We start from the raw sequence: 18,340 nt of genomic DNA on the forward strand, positions 1-18,340 counted from the left end.
TGCAATATGAACTGAACAATTCGTGAATGTAAAGGTAAAGGGACCCCTGACCATTAGGTCCAGTCAAGGACGACTCTGGGGTTGCGGCGCTCATCTCGCTTTACTGGCTGAGGGAGCCGGCGTACAGCTTCGGGGTCATGTGGCCAGCATAACTAAGCCGCTTCTGGCGAAACCAGAGCAGTGCACGGAAACGCTGTTTACCTTCCCGCCAGAGTGGTACCTATTTATCTACTTGCACTTTGACGTGGTTTTGAACTGCTAGGCGAGCCCTAGGCTCTGTGGTTTAGACCACAGAGCCACCTGCATCCCCTTCACCACCCACGTCGTGAATATAGCCAAGGCTTTTTTTTTTTTTGTAACAGTACTCAATGGCATGGAGTACCAGCATCTCTCTCTCTCTCTTTCTGCCCATGGCTGACATTTGGGGCTGACACCCATGGCACTTTTATCAATATATGAGTACTAGCACCTCATTTATCTTTACCTCCAAATGTACTGAATGTAGCTATAGTGGCATTGCTGAAGGTTTAGTTCTGGAAATAACTGTCATGTACACTTATGGTAAGGCTTGCTCCCTAACCCTGGCAGGTCACAAGTTATGCAGGGTAGAGATAAATATACTGTAAACCCGTTATATTGTTTTTGGTCACCCCATGGAGTGTGAGAAAGGTCTCAGTAGATGGATTTCCATTTTCAGGTAGTCCTTTTGCATTTGTATATTTTCCAATAAGAGGAAGGTCTCGTTAGTTCATGATAAGCTTTCAACGTCCAGAATCAACAGAATCTGATCTGTGTGTTTCGTTCCATCCCTCCTCCCCCATTCCATATGATACCTGCCATGTTTTTTATCCTCGCACATGTTATAGAAATGCTTATAACTCATAACAGCTACTTTTCCCCAGGGCTCACCACAACAGAACGGGTGCTTTCCCTTTAGCAATTCCCTGGGCTATCCATAAACTTAAAGATCAATAAGCAGCAATGTGTGCTGTTTTCTCAGCTTCCCAGTTTGCTTGAGGATAGTGAGTGCTAGTTTTCGAATCTTAAGCGGGTGGGGTTAAGTCTTCTCTGAAAGCCTTGGAAATCTTCTCTGAAATAACGGGGGCATCAGATCCAGAATCTATTCTGAAATTAATGGTTGTCCCACCAGTAGCTTATTCTTCTGTGAGTGTTAGTGTCTTTCTAGATTATAAAACTTGCCCTTTATAGCTGCTGTCACATTTTGCACCATCTGACTGGGTATGGCATTGGATGGCAAACTGGTCTACTTTGGAACATTTCCCACCCTATGCTCCTCTGGCAAGGTATAGTATGCACCTGCCAGGTATGCTTTCTAAAAGGGTGCCTCTTGTTGCTGCCGGGTGTTTTTTTTAATGGCTGGACTGCTTTTTCTGGACTTTCCTTTTTCTGCTTTTGGAGAGACATGAAGAGTCTATTTGCCATTTTCAAAAGGGATGCTGCAACTGCTTCTAATGTTTTGTGGACTAGAAGTTACCATTTCCAGATCAATCCCAAGTTATCTTTTATCCCTCTTCTGGACTTTACTTGGATTGCCTTGCCTGCTCTAGTGCTTTGTGAAGGGTTAAGTCCTTTACATCAGTGTTCCTCAACCTTGGGTCCCCAGATGTTTTTGGCCTACAACTCCCATCATCCATAGCTAGCAGGACCAGTGGTCATGGATGATGGGAGTTGTAGACCAAAAACATCTGGGGACCCAAGGTTGAGGAACACTGCTTTACATAACAACAAGTTCTACTTCATCAGCATCAAATCCAGAGTTTGCTGTTTGTTCACTTTCCTCATGAAAAAAAGTCTTTTGGGGACGCAAGTGTGCGGCACAAGGCACAATCAATCTTAATTGTGCAACCTGAACTTGCCAATGTGATTGAATGCACTGAAGAATAGCAACAGTCTGAAAGTGACTTAAAATTGGGGGAGTGGGGAGTGGAATGAACACACAATCCCTGCCACCATGTCTCTGCATGCATGGGTTCCTCATCAAACCTTTGCACATTCAACCCAAATGTCTGAAGGGGTCTTCTACATGCTTTAGAAGCCTCCACACAATTGTGAACCCTGCAGACACACCCTCTCCTTCCCCCTCCCCATGCTTTAAGCCCTCTCATGTTCATGCAGATGCCTGAGCAGGGCTCTGGTGGTGATTAACTATATAATGACTCTATCCACACATCTGGTTTGCTTGTAATGTAAAAGATGGGAGGGGGGTTCATTTTCTGTTGTCTTGCTAGCATAAAAAAGTAATTTTCTAAGAATGTGAAAACACCAGTTTAGTGGTAAGCTCAAACACACACACAACGCAGTGAAAGAAGAGATGAAGAATTCTGCCCAGACGGACAGCCAGAAATAATTTTTTTAATATAAAAGCTCAACTGAAATTAGATCACTTAGTGGTTATGTTGAAGACCAAGATATTCCAATGGAGAGACAGGCTTACCCTCAACACAACACAGTGGCGGGAGTGGTATAGCGGAACAGCAAAACATACATTTGGGATTATGTCATAGAGGGAGGAAAGACACATTAATCTAATCCAGCAGTGGGGTTTCTGTTTTGCCCAAACTTCAGCACACAAAACAGAACAGCCATTTGGGTATTTCCAGACAATTCTCCTTTCTCTCCCAAAGAGTAGCAGGCCCCCTTCTTCCCTCCAACTGGCTACCTCCTTGCAACCTAGCCTTTGTTCTTATCCATTTTCCTCACAATGATTTTAATATAGCCACCATCATTGTGATCTATACCCACTGGGAGTTCTGACAAAGCTTGATTTAAGGGAGTCTCCCAGAGAAATTAAATCAGCATGGGAAACAGAGCTTCTTTCACTTAATTTCTGTTCACATAATTAGCTTCCTTTGTACAGTTGCCCTCTATAGACTGTGTTTGTATAGGTGTATGCATTACTGTATGTTCTTGTGCCTCGTGTCACAAGTTCTTCACTATTTTCTTGACCCTTCGACATCCAATTTAGCTGGATTCCCCCTTTCTAATAGAGTAGTTGCATTTCACATGTGCCACTTTACCTTTCAGGGTACATATGACTAAGTCAGTAAAACATGTGTTCCATGTTCTGTGAAAACTCCACCTGTCACCTGTACACATATTGGCCACAGATTTTCAGTTCATATGCATTCAGACAAAGAACAGAAAAAGAAAGACATATGCTGTAATTATGTATGATGGTGCAGGGGCCTCCCCTCCCCTTCACACACGTATGTAAAATGTTTGCAACAGTCCTCAGGGCAGTTTTGCAGAGTTTGTGATGCAGCAAGTAGCGGTGCATCCAAGCAACTTCAATGCCTAGTCTTAATGATATTACCAGGGGTGCTTCTTTAGACAGCAATGATTCACTTCAGAACGTGGTAAGCCAGGCCTGCTGGAATTGAGGGTCCTTGTGCTTATTATCCTGAGTGGACTCTTGGACATCTTACCCCCCACCCAAGTCCTGCCCTGAATGCACTACTGGCAGCAAGTCAAATGCAATCTACTAACCAAGTGTGGCAGGCAGCCTCTCAAAGGTCTCTCCAGTCTCACTAACATTCTACACAGATGTGTAGGGTAAATGTGTGGATGTGCCAAGCTAGTATCTATTTTGCCTCATTTGTATTGTTTCCTCCCAGCACCTTGTGAGACATTCACCCTATTTAGCCGAAAAGCGCTGAGGAGCCAACCTGCTGTGACTGAGAGGCAGGAAAGTTTCCTAGGAAACAGGGTGGAACAAGCTGTCAATGCTTTTTTTAAAAGGTGCAATGGTACAAATCACTCATTTTGCTCATGGAACTTAAACACTGCAGCCTAAAAATCATTCAGGACGGACGTTTAACAAGGTGGACAGAATCCAACAGCACAATTCTAAACATTTACACTCAGAAGTAAGTACCGTTGAGTACAAAGTGTATTGGGGTCTTTTGGTAGAACATGGTTACGTTAGAAATGTCAAGATCCAGAGATTACAGATGCAGACCCTCTAAGTGTCTCTATTTTCCAGGGATGTCCCTGATTTAGAGAAGCCATCCCGGTTTCTGATTTGATCCTGGGCCTTAGGATGTCCCTATTTTCATTGGAGAAAAGTCATCTGAAGATAATCCTGTATAGGGAAGTTTTTTTTTAATGTTTACTATTTTATTATGTTTTTATAGATGTTGGAAGCAGCCCAGAGTGGCTGGGGCAACCCAGTAAGATGTGTCGGGCATAAATAGTAAAATTATAATGGTGGGATGGGATGTTCCTGTTTTCATCGAGAAATGTTGGAGGGTATGCAGATGACCCCTTACATCTATACCCCTATTAAAAACCACTCTGAAGTGACTCTTTAATTATTGCAAATGAAATAATGAAAGGAAGTTATGCACCCACATTAGCCTGTTGCCTTTGGGTGCGATGGAGAACTGTTCCACGGCCAGCACTGAAATAAGATCCGAATGTCAGTTCAGCTGGCTTCCATACATGTAATGAGGGTCAGGACAGGGCCAGCCCAACCAGGAGGCGAGGTGAAGTGACTGCCTTGGGTGACAGAATCCACAGGGGTAGCAGATCCCGCTCTAGATATTTATGCCCCCCTCCCCTTGTTCCTATAGATTTTCACTCTCACCCCTTCTTTCCTGGTTGGGAGGGGAGGGCATCATTTTGCAGTTTGCCTCAGGTGTCAAAACGTCTTGGGGTGGCCTTGGGCAAGGGCATAACCAGGATTTTTGTTGGAGGGGGCAGAACCTCAGATTTGTATTGATTTGTACTGATGTAGGGGGACAGCTGCTGGCCCTGGGTGAGGATGCCATCTTGCCATTCACCTCCATTTGGGAGGCGGGGCTGTAGCTCATAGGTAAAACATCTGCTTTGCATGCAGAAGTTTCCAGGTTCCCTCCCCAGCATCTCCAGACCCCCCCCTTTGAAATCCGGGAGAGCCACTGCCAGTCTGTGTGGACTCTACTGAGCTCGACCGACCATTGAGATGGGGCTATAACTATAAGGCAGCTTCCCAGGTCCCTCGGGCAGCCATATACCTTAGGGCAGCCTTTCATTGCCTCAAGGCCCTTTCGATAGCAATGTGTGTTCAATAGGTGTCGGCGGGCCTATGAAAACAAACTACCTCACACACACAACATTTCAGAGCGCAGCTCTTGAGGAAGGAACAAGTCGCCATGCGACCCCGCCTGCCCTCCTCCCACTCCCTTCTAGGATGGAAAGCCAGGCCTGTCCTTTGCCTTTGGGGCCCTGCTCAGCCTTAGCGGAGCCCCACTGCCTCCCGCCCCAAAGCAAAGTCCTCCTGCCCGGACTGCCCCGCCGCCACAAGACAGGCAGCTTCTGCCCTGATATTCGCTCTCCCGCGCAAGAAGTCGAGGAGTGTTAGGTGGCAGCCGCCCGGCAGGGGCGGAGCTGGAGGAGGAGGAGGAGGAGCTGCTCGCGTGTTGCTGTTTGTCGGCTCTGAGGCGGTTGTGTGACCACCGAGCAGAGTCCAGGAGGAGCCCGCGCCCAAGCAGCCGCCGTCGCCCTCCGTGCGCGCGCCGGCCACTTTCCGAGCGAACTCCAAGGCTCAAACAACTCGGCTCCCTCTGCGTTTTCCTATTGGCCTTCTTGCCTCGGGGAGGCTGCCTGCTGCTGCTGCTGCTGCTGGGTCTCTGACCAGCGCGAGGCGGGGCTGCGTTTGTTTGGATTTTGTACGAGCCAGCCGGGGGAGAGACTGTGCGTGGAAGAAGAGACCGCGGGGCGGAGAAAGCCGCTTCCCCTCTTGTGGAAAGCGAGGGCGAGCTCTCGAGGGGAGGAAGCCCATTCCACAGGGGCTGAGTTCTTGTCAGCACACAGGAGAACAGCAGCTCTGCGGCCGCCCTTGGAGGGGGACGGCTCATTTCAGCCCTGCGCGGGTCTCCTCGGAAGGAAGCGCTGCTGGCTTAACCCGACGTAAGTAGGACTAGGAGGGACGAGCGCGCGTGTCTTCTCTTGAATTAGTATTAGTAAGGCTTGTCCCACCAGGACATACTCGGGGTAGACCCGCTGAAATTAATGGGCTGCAGCCCATCTAAGACCATCGGCTCTAGTGGCTGAACTGATTAGGGTAGCACCCTAATGCGCCTTCAGAACTTCTCTTGTTTAGGTTGGAGGTGAGCTACGAAGCTCGAAGCCGCCACTCTCTCCCCAAGTTGCTTTAACATTGCAAAGCTCGGCTTTTGGGGTTTTTTTTTGTTTTTTTTTAAAATGGTTTCCTTCCAGGTGGCGGGGTGTGAAAACTCTACTGCACTGGGATAGATGTATGTCTCCCGCCTCTTGCTTGCTCCGGGGTAGCCCAGCTGAAGGTTTACTGTCCTGGGATTGATTCCCAGCCTTGGTGTATTTGCTTGATGCTTGGTAATCACTTCAGCTGCGAGAGTTTTGCTTGACTAGGCGGCGCCTGTTCTAATAAAATGAATTCTTCCTTCTGGAACTTGTAGGGGAATCCTATTCATGTTTAATCAGAAGCAACTACTCAAGCCCCACAATGTTCTATGGGATTTATTATCCAGCGCATGTGTTTAGGATTGCAGCCTTAAGGCTGCGTGGCCGGCTATTTAAGGCATGAGCATGAATCTTTTTTTGAGTGGGTGTCTGATGCTTTCTGGTCTGCTCACAAGCTAGCCTTTAGTCTAGTTGGTAGAATCTGTGCTGTTGAAAGTTGTGGGAACACTGCCATATTTTTAATGCATTTCTAAACTGTGTGCTAACCTACTAGTGCAGGAGGACGACGACCTCCTATGTGACTCTGCCCTTGGCATGTCCTTGATATCATACCACCTGTTTTAGTTACCCACCTTTTTAAAGCATTCAACTCAGAATCGGAGTGATCACTGATTTCCAGCATGGAACTATAGAGCAGTTATTAGCCCACAGTAATTCAGAGTACAAAGATAGGAACTTGTGTGTGCGACAGTAGAGAGCATTAGCCTGGCTACACACCCCATAACAGCCAAGCTATCTTGTGCATTTATTTATTTATTTCAGCAGTTTCTATACTGCCAGTATTAAGGGAGAACAACATAGTAAAATACAATAACATCCCAACAATAAAACAATTACAAAAGGCACCACCATAGCTGGATCGGTTTAATTTTCTGTAGTTTTGTATTTTTGAAGTTATTTTGAACTACATTTGAATTCTTAAGTTCTTGTTTCAAAATGTTTCTGTGTGCATATGCTTTCCTTGGTGCCCATCACAGAAAGGCACGCCTACGAGAGTGTCTGGATAATTTCACTGCAGTTCGTTAATCAGAAAGTATCCAAGAGGATACTAAAAATAAGCATGGTAGTTGTTATGAAAATGTTTCTGAACTTTTGCTGCTGGAGGTCCTGGCTGGATGTGCTGTACAAATACAGTAACTCATAATAAATATTGCTTTCTTCTTGAAGTGTTTAATGGCTTTCCTGCATAGTACTGAACATGCAAAAGAAAAGAAAAGAAAAGGGGAAAGCTGCTAAGCAAAATTGTCTCCAAGTCTTTGGTTTGTTGTGGAGCTGTTATTTAACAAAGGCTGGAGACAGATAATAGGTGCTTTTCCCCCTAGGGGGCGGGGAGATTGTTGCTCACCCTATTTTTGCCTTTGGTAAACTAGTTCAGTATGGTTCTCATATCTATATCTATATATCTATGTCACAGCAGCACCAGTGGGACAAAGAAAATGTGCACATCATCCAGACCACTGTCTCTCTCAAACTGCTTTCAACTCTTCTAAAAATGGTCTCTGACCTCTCCCTGATTTACAGATGCAGCATGCATTACAGCCCAGAGCACTGGGGTTAGAGGAGTAGATTAATTTTATACAAAGACAGACCAAAGCTTAAAACTAGGAATACAGGAGACTGAAAGAAGTTTGCTTTGTTACAGGAACGTAGCTTTGGGAAGTCCATATGTTTGCGATAGTATGTGAAACAATGTATTCCTATCTTTCTTGAAAGAGAGTGGAACTAGAAACAAAGGTGCTTGCTATAGCTACATGCTTTTGGTAACAAAGAATGATGATGAGAGGGAATCATGGATTCATGGTTTAGGACATGGGTACTCCTGAACCTTTGGAAATTGGCCTTTATCTGAAGACGTGGAGCCTTGCACTAAATTCTGTGCAGCTGGGGCTCTTGCTGAGCTGAAGGTTCTACAAACCCCAAGCACTTGCTGCTGGTGACACTTGTAATTATTAAGTCATCTGAGTGTTGTGATAAGACTATTATTCACAAATAAGATGTGGCTGCCACGACCAATTTCTCCCACTCATGTATAGTGTCTCCCTTCCCCCAGCTGCTGTGGTGGGTGACCTACTTATTAAAACGAGAGGCACCTGCTTTTAATTCCTTTCTTGAATTTAGGATTCTTCATCTCCTGTACATCAATACTTTTTAAAATAAAAACCCATATATTATACTAGAGTAGTCTTTTATTTATTTAAATCATTTCTATACTGCTTTACATTTCTGAAAGCAAAATCTCTAAGCGGTTTGCAAACAGAACGTTACAAAATATCAAATTTTTTTTTTTTGGGGGGGGGTTAAACAATAAAATCACACATAGTAGTGTGCCAAAATTTGTAGAGATTACTATCTTTTTAAAAATGCTGTGGCAATGGGTAAATGTTTTAAAAGCCAAACAAGCTTGTAAGGAGAATTTTGGATTTAGCAATGGGAAATAATTTTAATCAAACTTGTGACCTTGGGTTATGTGTATATGACTTCCATTGGTTTTGAGATGGTATCTTGATGGTATGAGAATATAAGGAGTCTCTGCAGCGACTTTGTGAATGCTGTTTTTCTTGCTCCACCCAGAGCTCTGCTTGAAACTAAATAAACTGTGCTCATCAGTGCTTATACAGTAGTGATGCTTTTTGGTTTTCTGCATAAAGATGCATACAATATACAGTAAGCTACAGGGAGTCTGGTTATCAAACAAGCACATGCTATAGGTGTTAAGTGTGCTTGATGCAAATCATCTCTTGCACTGAGACTATTTCATAGTCCACTTACTTTGGTTCTTGAAAACATTCATACTGTGTAACCATGGAAATGCATATTCTCTTTCGAAAGCTATTTGCAAGTGCCACACCAGCAAGAATAATTAGCTGCTAACCATTTACCAGTTGTAAATAGGTTTATTTTCTAGTGCATCAATTAAAAGTGCCTTTGTTCCATCTCTTTTTAATGAATATTAGTTATAAAAAGAACATATTCGCACTCACTAGTTATAAAGTAAAAGTGAACAGGTTTAAGCATCTCCTGTGGGAAAAGTTAACTATAAACATTGCAATACTACTTAAGCATTGAATAGTCCTGTCTTATGTGTTCTCATGCTACTCCCTGAGAAACTTTGATAATTTTTTTAAAAAATTACACTAAACCTTTATAATCTAGATTCTAGAGGCTCTGGACTCCTGGATAATGCTGCTTTCCATATTACTATTTTATATTATTATTTACATAGTACTATCTATGTATGTAGCACTTTGTAGGATAGGAAGTGTTGGAAAGATGGGCCCCTGCCTAAGGGAACTTACAGTTTATATTATGAAGAAAGAGATGACTACAAGGGAAAGGTAATGGGGGACAAATTTGTATGATTACATGTAAACATAAAGTGGTACTTCGGGTTACAGGCGCTTCAGGTTACAGACTCCGCTAACCCAGAAATAGTACCTCGGGTTAAGAACTTTGCTTCAGGATGAGAACAGAAATTGGGTGGCAGCAGCAGGAGGCCCCATTAGCTAAAGTGGTACCTCAGGTTAAGAACAGTTTCAGGTTAAGAACGGACCTCCAGAATGAATTAAGTTCTTAACCTGATGTATCACTGTACTTGAAAGCTTTATTATAGTAGTAGAGGAGGGTAGAGGCAAAGGTTCTGTGGAAAACACTGTTTTTATAGGTTGGCTTTGAAGAAAGAGAGGGCTACCTGTGAGTGCCTTCCTGGCATGGGATAATGGGTAAGTCATTTAAGGGAGAGAGAAACCATTCAGGAGGCTGAAAGTGGTAGAGTAAGCTTTTGTTGTTGTTCAGTCGTTCAGTCGTGTCCGACTCTTCATGACCCCATGGAACAGAGCACGCCAGGCACACTTATCTTTCACTGCCTCCCGCAGTTTGGCCAAACTCATGCTGGTCGCTTCGAGAACACTGTCCAACCATCTCATCTTCTGTCGTTCCCTTCTCCTTGTGCCCTCCATCTTCCCAACATTAGGGTTTTTTCTAGGGAGTCTTCTCTTCTCATGAGGTGGTCAAAGTACTGGAGCCTCAACTTCAGGATCTGTCCTTCCAGTGAGCACTACAGGCTGATTTCTTTAAGGGTGGATAAGTTTGATCTTTTTGCAGTCCATGGGACTCTCTCTCTCTCTCTCTTTTAGCTTTATTTTATTATTCATCAATACAACTATTAATACATTCGCATGTTACAAACAAAATAAACTAACATTCATTCTACACATCTTAAAGAAAAACAACAACAACAACAATGACAACAAATAAAGAACAAAAACAAAAAACTCAACCGGTCTTTCCTTGCATCCTTGCATCTGTTTTTCCCACCACCTTTCAACACCCCCCCCCCCACCTTGTGCTTGACTTCCAATCAACTCAGCTGCAATTCCTTTCCACTTATCTTTTTTCTTTCTTTTAACACTCTCAAGAGTCTCCTCCAGCACCATAATTTAAAAGCATCAATTCTTTGGCGATCAGCCTTCTTTATGGTCCAGCTCTCACTTCCATACATTACTACTGGGAAAACCATAGCTTTAACTATACGGGCCTTTGTCGGCAAGGTGGTGTCTCTGCTTTTTAAGATGCTGTCTAGGTTTGTCATTGATTTCCTCCCAAGAAGCAGGCGTCTTTTAATTTCATGACTGCTGTCACCATCTGCAGTGATCATGGAGCCCAAGAAAGTAAGCTTTAAGCAGCTTCTAAAGATTACAGGACAGATTGGAAGCCATTGTTGGGAACAGAGGGGGAGTGTCAAATGGTGTGTATGATGACAGTAGCAGCGTGAAAATTTAAGTTGTGCATTGTTACAGTTACCTACAGTATCTCTTGGAAGGCAGTATGTGAAGTAGAGTGGAAATTTCCTAAGTGGCTGGGCAATCCCTGCCTTATGTGTCTTCCAGTGCACAGAAGTGGTGGCATCCATGTGAACAGAGTTATGTTTGAGTAGGTCCATACTCTCCTCTCCTCCTCTCCTCCTCCTTGTTAGCCTACCTCTTTATCGCCCCTTTACACCTGTTGATTCACAGGACATAGACCCATATGAATAGCACTCACACTTCTGGACTAGCATGTATGAACTCACTTTCTTTGTAATATTTTCACCACTCAGACTTGTGGATTGTGCTCTTATGCTAAATAATAAAGGCCACACATCAAGAAGTTAGACCTGTCTCGTCTATTGTGAAAAATACAAGTTAGTCTCCATTCTTTCTAGCTATCAGAGCAATAACAACTTAACTTGCCCAAAAGGAAATTCCTACTTTACAGAAAGAGGGAGAGTGGCCAAGAGAGGAAACACATCATTCTTATTAATTGAGTCACTTTGCATCATTAGGATACTACAGGCACATGTGTTTTTCTCTTATAATTCTGGAATTACAGAGTTTGCTTAAAAACAGAAAGGTGGTGATTAGCACTGGAGTGTGGACTGAAACCATATTACTCCATGTAGTATTTTAAACATATATAGAGGGGAAATATTTATTTGTTGCCACATGTTGTGAATTGCCATAATACCTGTAAACATGATAAAAGCTTTGACATTGTCTCACTTGCAGCAGAGGATACCTATTTGCTTGAACCATGCAAAATATCTTTATGTAACCTATTTTCTACTTTCCATATGAAATTGAACACTCTCGTTCTTTGGGAAGGTTGACTTTTTTGTTTTTTCCTGTCTCTGCCCTACATCACTGAGATTTGGTATTTCATTAATTATATTTGATAAGTTGCAATGCAGCTTCAAATTTCAGCTTAGCCACAGCAATATGGCTGAGTAGGTATACTGTACAAAACAGTTATGCATCTCACACTCCAAATATGTTTGCTCTGGGTGGTTTCCTTCAGCAAACTCCTTAAGTGGAATTGTCAGATGAACATCCTGAAATATCTATATTGGCATTCCTGGGAGCCCTGATTACTTGGTAGATGTCTGATGGTTGTGCATACAGATCTGTCATTTATACTTTGTACTTGCCAAAGGAAAGACTAGCACAACATTGGTGTATCTGTGGCAAACATTAATGCTGCATAAAGTGGGGAACCACTCCTTAGTCTTGTGCTTGATGAAGCATAATCTCCATTGTGATATATAAGATATATATCTAGATATTGGCTGAAATAATACTTTTTGAGTACTGGAGACAAAATTGGAAATTTATTCTAGAGTTTCTGCTTTTGATCAGCCTCTGGGCTCTCAAGAACTATTTCCAAAGGATGCACACACATGGTTGGGCATATTGCTGTGTCACCAGATTTCTGCACACTTGTATTTACACGCAAGCACTGGTGGTTTGCTGTTTGCCAGGAGTAGGCACTGTGTGATCCATGATAGTAGCTTCTAGAGCTGCAAAGAGGAAAACAGGATAAATCATTTAGAGGTTTTAACAATTAAGCAGTACTGTATAGGTAAAGGTAAAGGTACCCCTGACTGTTAGGTCCAGTCACAGACGACTCTGGGGTTGCGTGCTCATCTCGCTCTATAGACTGAGGGAGCCAGCGTTTGTCCACAGACAGCTTCCGGGTCATGTGGCCAGCATGACTAAGCCGCTTCTGGCGAACCAGAGCAGGGCACGGAAATGCCGTTTACCTTCCTGCTGGAGTGGTACCTTTAAAACAATACATACCTTTAAAACAATACAGACCTAACAAACAAACTAACAAACACAGACTTAGTGAATTCTTAAGGCCAAAGTAAGTATTCATATAAGGACTGAAATCAGTTATTCATTTTATATCTGATTCAGACCTAAAAAAAATGATGCCATGATTATGGAAATAGCACCGCACTGATACCTCTGTACCAGGTAATATTTTATCAAGCAATGGTTGAGCAGGCATCTATGGAGGAGAGAAACACTGTCTGGTTTCCATGCATGAATCTGTCCTTAATAATCAGTATATTTTATAAGTTCAAAGATTTGACAAAAGTTAGTTCAGAAAATATATATCAGTTTGGGACTCAAAGTGGAAGAAACCAATCTGCATTTTACGTGCATTTCTGATGTATTAAGATTATGCATCTTCCTTCATGTGTTGGCATGAGTTTTCTCCACCCTTGGGGAACCTTGTACAGTATCTCCTAGGAGAAGTGCATTGTTTTCCCCTTTAAATGTAACATTAGAAGCATGAATAGTGATGCACTGAGTCAGTTACCTATCTGCTTTTTGTGCCATCAAAAGAAACTCCCATTTCCTTTGTAGAAGTATGGTGTGTGGCTGCTTTGGCATATGCTGATGTTAGTTGTAGTGAACGAAAAGACCCTGATGTCAGTGGTCAGATAAGAGTTTATGTGTTTGTGGGATGTGTGTTTATTCTATGTAGTGCAACCTTATCTGGAGTAAAGACAGAAACTAGTACAATTTCTAGCAATGAGGTGATAACTTTGTAAATGGTATCAGCACGTGGGTATGATTTCTGTTTTTCCTAAGGGAGTTGCTTTTTTTGAAATCGTGTGTGGTTTGTAATAATATGTATGTGATGTTTCTGTCCTATAGTATTTATTGAGTTTGTGCGTGTTTATAGAGGCCTCTGAATTAAGATACCACTGTGTAGAACATTTTATTTAAATAATTGTGAACCTGTAGGGTCATCAAGGGTAGTGTTTGCTTTTTGAATAGTTTGGGCCTCTTTCATTGTTTGCATCTATTGTTACCAACAGGGGTGCTAACCTGAGCAGAAGATCGGGGTGTGTGTGCGCGCGCAATGACACACCCATGATGTGTGTGTAACACCAGGAGGAACCAAGGGGCAGAGCCGAATGTGGCAGCAGCACAGCTTCAATGGCTGGTGGCTCCTCTCAGTTGCTCAGTGTCCTCTTCTTCCTCCAGCTGCTGCCAATGGCCTGGGGCTGCTTCCCTCTTCTTCCTCCCACTCTGCAGCAGCAGCAGGAGGAGGAGCCACCAGGCACTGAAGCTGTGCCACACTCAGTTCTGCGCTCGTCCTCCCCGACCCTAAATGTCCTAATCATTGGGAGGGCCCGCCCCCCAAAATTTTTATGGGGGGGCATGCGCACGAAGGAACCTGGGCCCCTTAGAGTTGGCGCCTATGGTTACCCACATGCCAATTTCATTGTCCAGATAATTACTTAGTATAGATTCAGTCAAATAATAAGCACTGCTGAAATATTTCCTATTTCAATGTAGATGCAGTCCTAAACCCATTATTTTATACAACATTGCCATGCAGGCTCTACAGTGGGCTGTAACTACTGGTCAGGTTTTGTAGGCAGATTCTGGTGGTGTAGCAGTACAGTAGTATCTTGTATCTCTTATGGGATGCCCAAAGGAGACTAATATGATGAGGCATTGGATGCCATAGTCTCATTCAGGTAAGGGGAAACTTTGCAGTTGCTGTTGACTACAACTCTTATTATCAATTACTGTTCATAAGGTAAAGGTAAAGGGACCCCTGACCATTAGGTCCAGTTGCGGACGACTCTGGGGTTACGGCGTACAACTTCCGTTATTGGCTGAGGGAGCTGGCGTACAACTTCCGGATCATGTGGCCAGCATGACTAAGCTGCTTCTGGTGAACCAGAGCAGAGCACAGAAGCGCCGTTTACCTTCCCACTGGAGTGGTACCTATTTATCTACTTGCGCTTTGACGTGCTTTCGAACTGCTAGGTTGGCAGGAGCAGGGACCGAGCAACGGGAGATCACCCCGTCATGGGGATTTGAAACGCCGACCTTCTGATCGGCAAGCCCTAGGCTCTGTGGTTTAACCCACAGCTCCACCCGCATCCCACAACTGTTCATTATGCTGATGGAAATCAGAGTCCTACAGTAACTGCAGGGGTCATGCGTTCCCCATCCCTGGTCTAGTTTATTAGCAACAATGACACTCTGCTAAAGGCAGCTACTAAACTAAGGGAATGCATTTGCCTTCTGTCACTAGGCTTTTTCCTCATCATTATCACCAAAATTTATATCCTATCCTTTAAGGAAATTCCCATCGTGGCTTACAACACAAAATTTACAAATTTATTATGAATTACTGAAAAGCATGATGCAGTTCTAGGCACTCTACTACTTATTTCTTCTTTTTGTTCTTTACTCTCTTTTTTGGGACAAAATAATGTTCAAGGATTCAATTTCTGAGTAAGAACTTGGATACCCAAGATTACTGTACACAGAATTGCAGTGTTGAAATAGCCTTTTATGACCATGGCCTGGCAGGTATTGGATTACTAGTTTCATTGGGATAAATAATGATGATGATGATGATGATGATGATGATAATTTATTCTTTATACCCGGCCCACCTGGCTGGGTTTCCCCAGCCACCCTGGGCGGCTCCCAACAGAATATTATTAATAATAATAAAAATAAAGCGATAAAACATCAAACATTAATAACTTCCCTAAACAGGGCTGCCTTCAGATGTCTTATAAAAGTCAGATACAGTCGTACCTCAGTTTTCAAACAGCTGAGTTTTCGAACGTTTTGGCTCCCGAACGCCGCAGACTCAGAAGTGACTGTTCTGGTTTGTGAACTACCAGTATTTTTGGAAGCTGAACATCCGATGGGGCTTCTGGCGCTTTCAATTGGCTGCAGGAGCTTCCTGCAGCCAATCAGAAGCTATGCTTTGGTTTCCGAACATTTTTGGAAGTCGAATGGACTTCTGGAACGGATTCCAGAAGGTTCGACTTCCAAGGTACGACTGTAGTTTATTTCCTTGACATCTGATGGGAGGGTGTTCCATAGGACGGGTGCCACTACCAAGAAGGCTCTCTGCCCGGTTCCCTGTAGCTTCACTTCTTGCAGTGAGGGAACCGCCAGAAGGCCCTTGGAGCTGGACCTCAGTGTCCAGGCTGAACAATGGGGATGGAGACGCTCCTTCAGGTATACTGGGCCAAGACAGTTTAGGGCTTTAAAGGTCAGCACCAACACTTCAGATTGTGCTTGGAAAATTGTATGATGAATCAGTACGTGTGATCTTCAAATACCTACACATGCTATAATTTAAGAATAAGTTCTAAATATGTTGCTGCTCAAGTATGTTCCATATATGAAACATACCTGCTTTCTATTCATACCTTTATGATTATAATAATAATCATTTTATAGGAATGTATGGGAGCAAAATTCTAATCTTGAACTGTTCAGCTTTAGCACATAGTAAAAGTGCAGTCATGCGTATACAGGTGTAATTAGGCATTTTTGCTGCTCTTTGCTTTTTAAAGTTGTGTGAAAGTTGTGTATTTAATTGAGACCCTTGGGTGTTTTTTTGGGGTTTTTTTTTAAAGGAAGCCATTCTTTATCTCCATCCATGGAAACTGTGTGTTGTGGAACGCATTGCTGTTCATGACAAGATGCTTTCTGACCTCTGGCTAAGCAATAAATGTAATGAAAAATACCATTTGGAACTGGCCATTTTGTTGACATTTCCAGGGCATAAGAAATCCATTTTGATTTTCTAGTTATATTTTGTATAGTTTTTATTAATTGGCATCATATTCCAAGAATAGTGGCTTATTTAGTGGTTTTATTGTAAAGTACAGGAAACTTTTCAACCAAAGACAAAGCAGATTTCAGTCAAGAGCCGAATGCAATTATTGAGCATTAAATAACCACATCCTTTTGTACTTACATATGTGTATATGAATATTTGAGTTGGGCTCTCTAATATCCACAAATAAAGTTACTACCCTCCTGCCACATTCTATCCATATGGTTACATTTCCTTCAACTGTGCTGCTATAAGATTCTAATTACTCTGAGAAGACTGGCCGGAAAAGAAGAATTAATTTTATTAAACAATGTAGCATGGGCAGACGAATAATTTACTTCGGTTGTGATGGTTAGCATATAGGGCGGGTTTTATTTATTTAAGAATTCAGAATTTGTTTTTACAAGAAGTGGAGTGAGGGAAAAACATGGTGGGAGTGTGCATTAATGTTACAAAGATTTTACAAAGAAGGGTGGCCAGTCTTATTAGTTACACTTAGAGTCCATTTGCATTTTGCAATTGCAGTGTTGCTCCTTTCTTCCACTCAGGCAACGTGAAAAGCTGCAGGTCTGTGGGTAGAGACCATACAGCAACTCCACCCCACACCCAAGTTTGGGCAATATATTCCCCTCTCCCATTTCTTTAGTGTTTTCGTTTGCCTGATTTCATGCCTTGATTCATTTCTTCTGGATTACAACAGATTCCTCAATGCATTTCTGAAACGTTGCGAAGTGCATGAGATGTGTGGCCAATTGCTGAACTATTGTGATCCCCTCTGACATTTTGCTGATCAAACATTAGCCACACATACTTCAGACAAATGCATAGGGTATGCCAGTTTTGCTTCAGCTACTTTTAAAATCTTGGTATTTGTTTATACAGGAATTCCAGTTTTGCTAGCACACCCATCAAATGGTTCCAGTTTTATTTTCACAGAGAGTTACTGTTCCCTGTGACTCTGCCCATGTATCAAAATCTATAACTAAATGGGATTTTGGAAGCCAGATAATGAATAAAATGTAAGGTTCTCCTCAAGAAAAATGAAATTATGCTTAGCATGTTGTTGGTTTAATAAACCAAGTATGTTTGAAAAAATACTATAAATCACAATCATAGCATAGTTTGGCGGTACCAAGTGTTATAGATGAACAAAAGTCCCAGACGTTTCTCCATTATTAACACAGTTCAACATTCTTTGCCTAGAAAACTCGTTGGAATTCACAGTCTGTAATTTGGCATAAAAATTGAAGTAAACCCCAGATGCTTTGGGGAGCATATTGAATATTTCTCAAAAGTAATGAATGGTTCTGTTTCCCCCTTTTCTTTTTTTAAATAACCAAACCCATAAACCACACACATGTATTTTCACATTTATATCTTTCTCCTTCGCACATATTTTCATGGCCTGTTGTTAAACAGCAAGCAATCAGCAGGTCAGAAAGCATAAAAAAATAGTTCACATACTAGGCATGCGAGTTATATGCCCACAGTGTATTTGACTATGCCCACATCTGTTCATAGTCAGTATATCATGTACAACAATGTTTAAATAATTAGGAATATGCATTGCTTTCCATTTAGCATAGGCAAATGCTCTGAAGCACTGTGTTAACTGTGTAGCTTTGTTCCGTTTATGCACTCTCATGCCCTAATTCAGCAGCACTGCACAACACAGGTGATTATT

The 18,340-nt window shown here is 42.6% G+C and overlaps 1 protein-coding gene across 2 annotated transcripts in view; it reads left to right on the top strand.

Annotated features, from left to right (window-relative positions):
• Positions 1–5,844: 5,844 nt before the first annotated feature.
• The window catches only part of TIAM2 (TIAM Rac1 associated GEF 2), a 127,475-nt gene continuing 114,979 nt past the window's right edge, over positions 5,845–18,340 (top strand). The window contains exon 1 of one of the 2 annotated variants that reach the window (XM_033144041.1): positions 5,845–5,910. The gene's annotated coding sequence lies outside the window, so the exon portion shown is untranslated. The remainder of the gene's footprint in view (positions 5,911–18,340) is intronic. The other variant, XM_033144040.1, reaches the window with a different exon arrangement.

The sequence above is a fragment of the Lacerta agilis genome, chromosome 3 (genome assembly GCF_009819535.1).
Source record: "Lacerta agilis isolate rLacAgi1 chromosome 3, rLacAgi1.pri, whole genome shotgun sequence".
Classification (NCBI taxonomy): Eukaryota; Metazoa; Chordata; class Lepidosauria; order Squamata; family Lacertidae; genus Lacerta; species Lacerta agilis.